The sequence below is a fragment of the Aquila chrysaetos genome, chromosome 24 (assembly GCF_900496995.4).
Source record: "Aquila chrysaetos chrysaetos chromosome 24, bAquChr1.4, whole genome shotgun sequence".
NCBI classification, from domain to species: Eukaryota; Metazoa; Chordata; class Aves; order Accipitriformes; family Accipitridae; genus Aquila; species Aquila chrysaetos.
In genome coordinates, this window is record NC_044027.1 from 9,127,765 (window position 1) to 9,138,939 (window position 11,175).

The 11,175-nt window shown below is 44.6% G+C and overlaps 1 non-coding gene across 1 annotated transcript; it reads left to right on the forward strand.

The window, feature by feature from the left end:
• The first annotated feature begins 581 nt into the window (after positions 1-581).
• On the forward strand, positions 582-654 carry TRNAT-AGU. The gene has a single exon. It is a non-coding gene; the product is annotated as a tRNA-Thr (tRNA).
• Positions 655-11,175: the final 10,521 nt, after the last annotated feature.

Below are 11,175 nucleotides of genomic sequence, written 5' to 3' on the forward strand. Positions count from 1 at the left end.
CACCCCTATGTAACTACCTTCACTGAAGAACGAAACTACAGGAAAGATTACCCTGAAAATTCAGACAACAAAGAATAGCTTAGAAATGTGAAAGTGCACACATCAGCCATAGTGTCTAAAGCACATCACGGACTCCTAACAAAGAATCAAAATGTTTGAAGAGCCGAGAGGAAAAAAGCAAATATGCAGCTGATTTCCAAAGGAAAGCAGTGGGATATAGAGTTATTTTTTAGAAACTTAACTTCCATCTTTGATAAATTAATGCAACAACTATGAAGAGGCAAAATATAATTGTTTCTCATTTGTAAACTTCCCAAGCTACTTGGCTGGCAAAAGGGGAGCCGTATATCACTCTTGATGTCCTTGCAGGGATGAACTGAAGGAGAGTAAAATCCAGGTTTGGGTTGACCTGGTGTGTTGCTAGTTTTATGACTGGTGTTTGTGTTAGTGCCTTTTGGAAACAGAATAGAAAATTCTTGGATCAGCACAATCTAGCAGAGCAGGTTTTGTTTCACTCCAGAATTAACAGAGAAAATTATTATATGAAATGTTCACAAAGGAAAAAGTACACAAAGCTCAGAGGCTCCATAGCTCAGGGGTTAGAGCACTGGTCTAGTAAACCAGGGGTCGTGAGTTCAAATCTCACTGGAGCCTAGGGGGGGCTCTGTACCTCTTGCAAAGATCTACAGCTTTATCTTTCTGATTTTTTCCAAAACACTGCTGGCATCATTTTTTGGAGCATCCACCCCAGCCTAGCTGAAATACAAACATCATACAGCACCTATACCAAATAGCAGGCAATGAGAAGCAGAAAAAAATAGCAATGGTCAGAGTTAAACCCTCAAAAGAATACCTCAAAATATTTTTAAAGTATAGCAATCAGAGATAGGAAATACCTAATAATGGGATTTAAAGCCTTCTGAGCCCCGCAGACATTGTGAAGTTCATTGATGAACAAATCTGAAATGGCTGCTAGATATTTGCAGTCAGATCTGGTTCACCACTTCATACTTCAGCAGGACAATCAAATTATATCTCCAGAGCTCAGTAATTACAGAGCTGGCTGAAAAAATTATAAATGCGGTTTGTGGAGGAATAGTAGCATCGGTCTTCTTCAGCGTTCTGCTGGAGGGGCTCGAAAGTTATCATTTTTAAGAAAAAAAAAAGCTAGGAATTAACCTATTTTGCATCTTGAGTTCAATGAACTGCAGTCCAGATTTATGAGATTTCCTATTCTGCCTTTGTACATTTCCCATTTTTTTGGTCATTTTCACATGGAATTCCTATGTTGTTCCATCAAAACGATCCAAGCCAGTGATGTAAAAGGACATTTCTGAATTTGAAAAGGGCCTTTTCCATTTGAGGGAAAGAAGGCTCAAAAGCCTGAAACATTTTTGTCTTGTGGAGGTGGACACTGGATGCCAGGAGGGACATGGTGCTTTGGTCACTTCCCTTCAGCCTGTTTCCTTACAGCTCTCTTTTCCAAAAACAGGGAACACATTACAGCTTTGGTGGGTTGATGTGTTTTCTCCACATGAGAAGTGACCCACAGGAATTTCCTAGCTTTCCTCTGTATATATCACAGTAAGGCTAAAGAAACAGAAGTCAGCAGGGTTCCCATTAATCTGCAACCTAATAACTAGCACAAGTTATTGTTATTTTAACCCAAGATACTGGAAAATGGACAGATGTGTTTTACTAAAAGTGAATTTGTTTCTAGACTGTTATGGCTATACGTCTATTTACCCTGTCCCTCATTCCAGCTTATCTCTTTATTTTGCTTTCATATGATGCTGCTGAGCAATATCCAAAAAGATCTTCATGGTTCAAGTTCGCGTTTGCAATCGGGCTCATGGTTTCAGCTTAGCTGAGCCTGGTAGTGATGGAAATGATCCTCTGAAAAATTAATGATGTCTTTCATCTCTATGCAAAAATGACAAATGTTCAGGATATGTTTTGCTGAATTCTTAATCTACACAGTGCTTAATATTAATGTAAAAACTCCGCTCTCCAGTAACCCTGCTGCAATGCTTAACACCAAACATACTGATGGTACTTGTTAAACATGGGCCTGATGCAAAGATCACTTTTAACAGTGGACCTTGGACCCTGCTAAATCCTTTTGCATCAGTCATCCATCACCTTTTTCTCTGCTGAAAACAAGGCTTTTCAAAGATAGAGCTTGACAGGAGGGATGAAGAGGGCAAAGTCATTTATATCCATATCCTGAAACCCATGTACACGTGGGAGGGAGGAAGGGGACCTCTTCATCTTTGTTGACCTGTGAAATGGAAATGCTACACATGCGTTCAGAGATGCAGGAAAGGTTGTGTAGCTCTGTCACAAGGACTGTAACAAGGCTGGTCTGCTTATGGGTTTACTAAGGAAGAACTCTTGCTCTTTAAAGTAATGACCTGCCCTAATCCAGATCTAGACAGACTTTTATTGCTTTGTTTAGGGAGGTTTAAAGGTATCTTCCTGTATATCCAAGAAAACTTGTTTTTCATATTTTCCTGAAAACTTCAGAATACCATTTCTATTTTTAAAAAACATCCTAGACACTGTGCATTTCTCTGGCATACTTTTCATTCCTGGGTCTCCCTCCAAGGGCTGCATCAAGCTGGACAGAGAAATCATTTATTCTAATATAAACAACATTGAACTTTGTGGCCCAGCAGCCCAGATCATCGAGGTGCCCACGGTCATTCTCTGAATCCAAGGAGCATGTTAGCAGAGCTGCATTTCTGCCTCTAGTTCAGTTCTAGCGAAGGCCACATACACCTCAACTAATCTATGTCTTAAGTTATGTGGGAAACAACCAATAAATAATTTAATCCAGGGAGGGAAACTTTGAGCAAGTGCCAGTGAAAATGTTCCCATGTTTAAAGAGTTTTTTGATTTAGAAATACAATTTAGGCTAATGTTAAAATCTAGCATACAAAAGGATCAAATGGCAGCCTTGTAGCCTCAATGCAGGGGAAAAATATCTAATAAAATCAGTAGGACTGCAGAATTCAGAGCAGGGAAAAATCACCCAAACTTATCTATTTGCCAGTTCTCCCATAATGAATATGCTTAATCCCTTATTCCAAAAAAAAGATATTGTGGTTTTAACGATAACATTTTAAAAACAAATATAAAATGTTTTGCATGCATCTTAGAGAAAGGGTGACAGCACCTATCGAAGGCTTCTGCTTGGCAGCACCAGTCTACACCATTACCCTACCACTGCAGTATCCTCACCCTGGTGGGATGAGGAGGAGAAAATATAAAGAAAAGCTGGTGGGTCGAGACAGAGACAGGGAGGGATCACTCACCACTTATGGTCACGGGCAAAAGACAGACTCAACTTGGGGAAAAAACACAATCAATTTCATTTACTACCAATCAAATCAAAACAGGATAATGGTAAGGAAAACCAAATCTTAAAACACCATCCCCCTACATCTCCCTCCTTCCCAGCTCAACTCTACTCCTGATTTTCTCTTCCTCCTCCCCCCCAGCAGTGCAGGGGGATGGGGAATGGGGGTTGGGGTCAGTTCATCACATGTTGTCTCTCCCCCTCCTCAGGGGGAGGACTCCTCACTCTTCCCCTGCTCCAGCGTTGGGGTCCCTCCCACAGGAGACAGTTCTCCACAAACTTTTCCAACGTGGGTCCTTTCCGCAGGCTGCAGTCCTTCAGGCACAGACTACTCCAGCATAGTCTTTCCCATGGAGTCACAGCCATCTCCAGGGGCATCCACCTGCTCTGGTGTGGGCTCCTCCCCGGGCTGCAGGTGGGCATCTGCTCCCCCGTTCCCCTCCCTGGGCTGGGGGGGACAGCCTGCCGTCTCACCACGGGCTGCAGGGGCATCCCCTCCTCCGGCGCACCTCCTCCCCCTCCTTCTTCACTGACCTCAGGATCTGCAGAAGGGTTCCTCCCACATTCCAATCCCACTACTCACTGCAGGTTCCCTTTCTTAAATCTGTTCTCCCAGAGGCGCTACCACCATCACTGATGGGGTCGGCCTGGGCCAGAGGTGGGTCTGACTTGCAGCCGGGGGAGCTTCTAGCAGCTTCTCACAGAGCCCACCCCTGCAGCCCCTCCCCCGCTACCAAAACCCCACCACACAAACCCAAAACACCTATGCACAGCCTACGTATCATCCACCCACATCCAGCCACTGGAGATTTCTCCACCGCCTTGGTGCAAAATTTTTACCAGGGAGATGATTATCATCTCTTGGAGATGGTGCAATCACTACCTGCTTCTCCTGAACTCTAGGGCCTGAAAAGAGCATTACCATAAATTCCAGCAATGCAACAGCTTCAGTGAGACCTTCTGGCTGCTCAGAAAGGCTGAAAGCAAAGACACCATGCACTAAAACTGATGTGAATGTGGCCTTGGTGCTCCCCAAGTCTGCCAGCTGCCAGCACCACATACTTAGATGGCATCGTCCCAGAAGCCTTGAAAATCTTGACGACCTATCACTGACTGCCTATTTCTTTCAAACACGTGAGCCTCTTAAAAACACAGCAGCCCTGGCAGCTGACAAAGGTCATTTCCACGCTGAAGACAGGCACAGGAACCCATAATCAAAAGCTTCTGGCCAATATCACCATATCACAAATATCTCTGCATGAATGCGTGGAAAGGATTACACCCTGATTCAAGGAGAAAACCCCAAAACAGCAGTCCACATGGGGATGAAAGCACCCACGGCCAGCTAACAGCACTGGCAACTTGTCTCAAAGCCATAGACTGATGGGGCAGGTTTTCTTCCTTAGCATCCAGTGTGATTTGCACAACACCCTGCTTCTAGAAGTGCTGCAGCATCCCAGTTTCTTACTGATTGTGGTGCTCACTCTTCCAATTTCCGTATCTATTGAACAGACTAGGAAACCTTGTCTTCTAAAAGGCAGATCCCTCAGGGTTTAATACTGGCATTATATTTCTTCTGTAGTCATTGAGATACCACTGACCCGATCAGGGCAGTTTGAATATGAGGTTACCTTCCCAGCAGGCACGCTTATTCCTGTGGGCCATACCTCCATGAAAGACCTGAAAAAAAATATATAAGGTTGTTGCAATTACTGCAAATTTAACCAAACTATAAAAAGCCAACCACATCCTCTTTCACCTAGGCACCTGGCTGTGCAAATAAGAACTTAAAGGCAGATCCAGGATGGGGGTAGGAGTCTGCTATGAGGATGCTGCGGAGAAACGGAGGGTCTGCCTTAGATGAGGAGATATAAGGAGTTTGTTGTGTTTAGTCTCATAACAGGAAGGCTGAAAGCAGACATGACTAGCTCATATAAATACCACAGGGGTAAACAACTAGAAGGAGAAAGAACTATTTAAACTAAATTACGTCATTAGCATAAATGAATATATTAGACTGGAATTTTAAAAAAAAATCTCTAAAAATCAGAGGAGTAATTTTTTCAAACAGCCTAAGGAACAGGAGGAAACCCCATGATATGGATACCCATGAGCAGGATAGCACAGCTAGGCTCCATGAGCCAAGAGCTCCCATCCTGTACTCTGCTCATCGGTGATACGACCTTGTCCAAGTTAGACAGCATCCTGTGTTGTGTGAATACTTGTGATCCATATATATTTTTATCAGTTTTTTTAAGTAACTTCTTCCATTTCCCAAATGCTTCTTCCATTTCCAGAAGCAGGAAGCAATGACTTTAGATCTGCATTCTCCTCCACCCTGGAGAGCTTGTGATGTACCTGTTGATTGCCTCGCCTCCACCTTGCTTGTGAGGGAAACAGTTCATTCCCGGTGCAGCAAGCCTAGTTAGAGAGTTCAGTTGCTCTAATAATGGTCATCTATTTATAGCCTTTTATAATTTGTTTCATGACAAAGAGTTTCTGCAAGATGCTCCTTGATTCTTGCAAGTTTGTAATGATTTTTCCCTTCCTGTGTTATTGAAAGTAGCTTTTGTGCTCAGAAAAATGACTATAATAAAGGCCATTTCAAGTGGTCAGAGTAAATGATAGGGACTTTAATAGGTTTTTGATGAAAGCTTAGAATTTCTCTTTGTTTTCCTTCAATTCTTTTCAATCTTCTGGGTCAGATGAGCCTGGCTTACCCTAAAACTTTTAAGAGCAGAACAGGGAGAGTAAAATGATCTCGATGCTGTACAGCCTTGCCCATTACTAGCACAGCAGCTCAGTCCTCTGCCCAGAATCTCTGGTGATGGCATGCTGCAAACAGCAGAAGGGCAAAGTCTGGACATGACACTAGGTATGCTTAATTTGCTCATTCCATAACTGTTTCTCACCAGATAGGACAATCTAATTATTTCTGTTAGGCCAGCTATTAAATTTTGTTGGAATTGATACAACTGGCCTGATGAAATACTCTCTAACCCTTTTCTCCCACAGATCTCTGTACCATCATAGCTACCACTGGATTTCTATTGCCACTGTGGACTGTAGTGGACAACTGCATCATTTTTAATCCAGAAGAGGATCTCCAGGTTTTCTCAATTTTCTACAACATTTTAAATCTGAAGGAGAGTTTTTCTCTCCATGTATCTCCAGGTGAAAATGCTGGTGGCCTGTCCTACCTGCAGTGCTGCTGGGGCAATGTCAAAGCAGAGGGAGAAGTCTTTCTCTGCTGTCTGTGTGTCAAGGCTCAGACTTATCACAGCCCGCACCCCCCCCGCCCCTTTGTGGGGGGAAACAGGACTGGGAGAGTTGAGTCCTGAAGCCACAGCCATGCCCTTCCTCTCTGCCAAACTGAGCAGGCTGGGGGATTTCATTAATCAAGCTTCAAGTTCGCACTTCTTTGGTTGTCCTTTTCTTACCTGGTCACAGCTGTGTCTGGAGTTTCTTCACAGTTGAAGCTTTCAGCAATTCTCTGATGGGCTCCAGATTTGTTGCTCCTCCATGGTCAGTCCGCAGCCCTACACCACCTCTCTGCCTTTCCCCTTTCCTCATTTCCCAGCTGTTGCCTTTTGCCTTCTTGCTTTGACTCCCCCTTTCTGAGCATTCCCAGTTGGTGATCCATGCATCTCCATGTGTGCTTCTAGGTGCCAGCTGGGACTTGCCCAGGCATCCCAGCTGCCAGAAGACCTTGCTAGCAGTGGAAGGTGCAGAAAACCATGTCTGTACTGTCAGTGAGATGTGGCTGGGACCAGCAGGAGGCATTAGTCCTCCACGAAGGGCAAGCAGGTGGTGGGAAAGCCTTGCGGGACTGCTCAGCTCCAGAAGTCTTGTCCCTGCTTGGCTCTAGTGCCCAGCAATGCCTTTCAAGTTAATCACAGTTACAGAAGAGACAGAGCATTAGCACCAGTATCAAACGTGATGTCTTGAAAATCTAACACAATTTGATCTGGCCTATCTTGCATTGTCAGCTCTGGGGCTCTCTCCATTACCATGAGAGGGCAGCACCTGGGCCTTCTGGAAGAGTTCCTGGGTATTGCACTTCCAGCAAAGACGCATCAGGCTCCCTGGCAAACATTCAGCAAACCTACAGAGAATTCTTTTTCTTCATCTAAGACTCAGTTATACAGATGATGGGTCCAAACTAAACCCTTCACACAGCTTTCCTTCACAGTTGGGCTGTTTGCTTCTTTGTATAATCAGTTTCACAAAAGGTTCTCAAATTGCCAAGAAATTCTCCTACTTCTGCTCAGGGTGGAGGTGAATTGCACTTTGTTTTGTTTTCTCAGCTGTTGTAACCAAAGCGTTTCAAGAATTTGTGGGGACAGGAGAGGCATTATGAGTGTAAGTCTCCAGTTGGGCCTTTGAGTTGCCTATACACCCACGGCTGTAATTCCCCAGCTCATCACCAGTAGCAAACCTGAACGAAGAAGTCCACAGCACAATTAGGGAGCCTGGTATTTGCTTCCTTTCTCAAGTGAGCCTTATGTTTCCTTTCTCAGGAAGGCAGAGCTGCTTGAGGTGTATGTTTGCTTTTATTTTACCTTGTTTCTCTCCTCCTGCTGCAGCAGTGGGAGCAGCAGGATCCAATTTGCAGAGAAACAGCACAGTACTGAATAGCTCAGCGTATGCTGTAGTGCAGAGAATGCTTTCATAGAGCCGAACACAAACAAACTGCTCTTTATATTCGGGTATTTCTGGCTGGAAAGCAAAAGAGCAATTTCAGTAGACACTGTACATCACATGGATGTCCATCTGAATGCTTCCAGGGGGTGGCACTTTCACTTTTGAAGAAAACCGTGTTCTAGGAGTTACTCTGGTTTTGTTTGTAGAGGTAATTTTCCTGGGAAAATTACCATACAGGAAATTCCTGAGTCGAATACAATTGACTGTGACTATGCAACTGCATTGATGCTGGTGGAAAGCAGCATCAATATATTGCCATTGATGCTCTGCTGGACACATCAGCTAAGGATCCATCCCATGTCCCTTTCAAGGCTGAGATCAGGAGAAGTTCATCCTATACCAAGAACATGTGAATGTGAGGGGTTGAGAAGTGAAAGGATTAGTTTCAAGGAGTTAATTTTCTGCCATGAAATTCATAGCCTGAGCATAAATGAAAGAGGATGAATATCCCCAAAGAGAACAGAATGAACCTTTTCAGATGGTTTCATTGGCAATGAACTTTTTTCACAATAACTGGTCGTCTCAGTTGATTTTGGAATGAGCAGTCAGAACTGAAACAAAGCTGTTGGGTTTTTCTGAGTGGGAACTGAAATGTTAGATTCTCTGCTGACTTGTGCTGGCCCCATAGTCAAATGTGATATTCCCCCTGGCATTTCAAAGTGTTAATGAAGTCCAGAGACGACCTCGACTCTTGTTTTATATTTCATGGAACACTAATGGCAAATTCAGCCCCCTGGCCCCAGCCAAGCAGATGGCCAAAATGCAGCCTTGGCTCCGTTTCAACCCCTTTTCTAGCCTCAGGGCAGAGCCTCAGCTGGCGCACACCATCACAACTTGAGACACGACGGTCATTTCCCTCAGCTGGAGATCTGCTTTTCTAACTGTAAATATTGTATATTCTGAGCTTTTACCCCAAGATAAATTTTATCCTCATTGCAGTCCTGAGTCTAGTCCTGGACCTAGTCCAGACCCTGGACATTGTCCAGAATCTCTTCTGCGCTGGAACCACCCCTGAGTCAAGTTACACCTTTTTCTGTGCTGGATACTGCTGTGCCCCATAGGTCCATCTATGCCATACACCATTAGATTTGATGCTGGTTTTGTACCTATAAGCTTGCAGACTAGTAGGAAGATGTTCCCATGGATGCATTGCTAGTGGGACTCAGGCAGAATTCCTCCTGTCTTGCTGGACACTCTCTAATTGCCTTTCCACAGGCACTGGGACAAGGTCATGCCCTTTCTGCAAGGTGAAAGGAGTGAGTGCTGAAACTATATATTCTGATAGCAACCAATGGTTTATGTCCTTTCCTTCTGGCCCCGCTAATTTAAGCTACACTCTGTTCTACAGCTTCTATTTTCTCCTGTACCATAGCTCTCCTCTGGGGCTTCCAAGCATTTAGTTTCATCAGAGTTTCAGAAGCAGAGAATTAATCAAACACTGAGGTAGTGACTCATACTAGAAATTGCTACTTTTACACACTCCCCACCTAGAATACAAACAGGATCTCCTTGGGATCTCATGGGGGAAGATGTTGGTGTCAAATGCAAAGATCATGAGCCATCTACTATATTAAGCTTCAAGCAGAAATACTCGTCTAATTATCTGGAAATCAAAGGCAGTGACATAGTTTTGGGTGCACAAGGCAAAGCAGGGGCAAATGGCACTCAGCTGGCATCCACCACATTTTCCACATGCTGGAGGCATAGGTCAAGAAAACCCTGGTTATTTCTCACCTGGACAGATGCTGGTCACCCCATACGCAGACAGGCAGTTTGGCAGTAAAGCTGCCTGAGACTCAGGGAAAGCAAGGCAGTAAGTGACCCAGGTGAGGCCCCAAGGACAGATGTTAGCAACAGTTTGTAAGCAGCCTAGCTTCAGAGCATTGCCAGACAGGAGCACCATGCCCACACTTCTCCTGACCCCCTGCAAGCATGATGCTGACAGCTGTGCTTGGAGTGAGAATTGAGGCAACACCAAGATTTGGGTTCACACAAGCATTTAGGAATTGAGGTGCTGATTCAGAGGCTTGTATCAAATGCCTGAGGCTGTAAAATCATGTAGGGGTGACAGGTTGTCTCCTAGACCCCCCCATAGCACGTGTGGGTCTTGGAGGTGACCCTGCACCAAACAGCAAGCCCAACTTTGGGGTTCATTCAGTTTGAGCATCAAATGGAGAAGGGAAAAGATTTGTGAGCAATACATAGGAAAAGAGCTGCCCAGTAACTCTACAGTGCCCATAGTGTTTTTCTCTTAATTTTCTTGGTATGTGACCCCTGAGCACAGTGTCCTCACAGAACCAGTTCAGCTGGAAAGGTCTCATGTTTCTCTGCAGACCACAGAGAGTTCATGCATTTGGGATTTCATTCACTCACCTTCGGTTCACCTCTCACATCGCATTCCCATCTGACAGCTAACACTGAGCTAAAAATGTCCAGGGCTTCCAGGATGGAAGGAGTGGGCTGTGCACCTGCTGCTTCCCCACAAGCTCCCAGTGAAACATTGGGATACTTGGGGCAAAGAGCATCACAGAGGGAAACCAAATACAGCAGGACTGCTTGTTGCACAACACAGGATGAGTCGAGCATAACTCAACTGCATGAAGCAAGAAAACCAAAAGCAAAAGTGTTTCACTGAGCAAATCCAAGCTTGTCCTGATTGTGAGCATCTGCATGTGGCAGGAGGTCTGTGGGAGCTGCAGCAGGTATCTTAAGCAGCCGCCAAAACACAAAACATGCAGCACAAATAACCACACTGAGGTCAACACTCAGAGAATAATCAGTTTAGCCTTTCCCAGCCACTATTCAGAGAAGTATTTAAACTGCCTAAACCCTGTCACAGCAGCAAAAGGATGCCCCAAGAAGCTCAGCTGCCTTCAGAGAAAGATCCACCTGCCTATCTGTAGATGGTTATGAGAGAGGCACCAATGTGAAAATTCTGCTCAAGGCTATGCAGGGCACAGTGGAAGCAGGGCAAAGCTGCCCCATATCTTTTCAAAACAAGCATGGGCATTGCTGACCCCTTCTCCCGAGCACAGGGAAATGGAAACAAAGAGAAATCCTAAATGTTTCTGGCCATACATAGCAGCTTGTAGGAACCTCAGTAGAGAAGT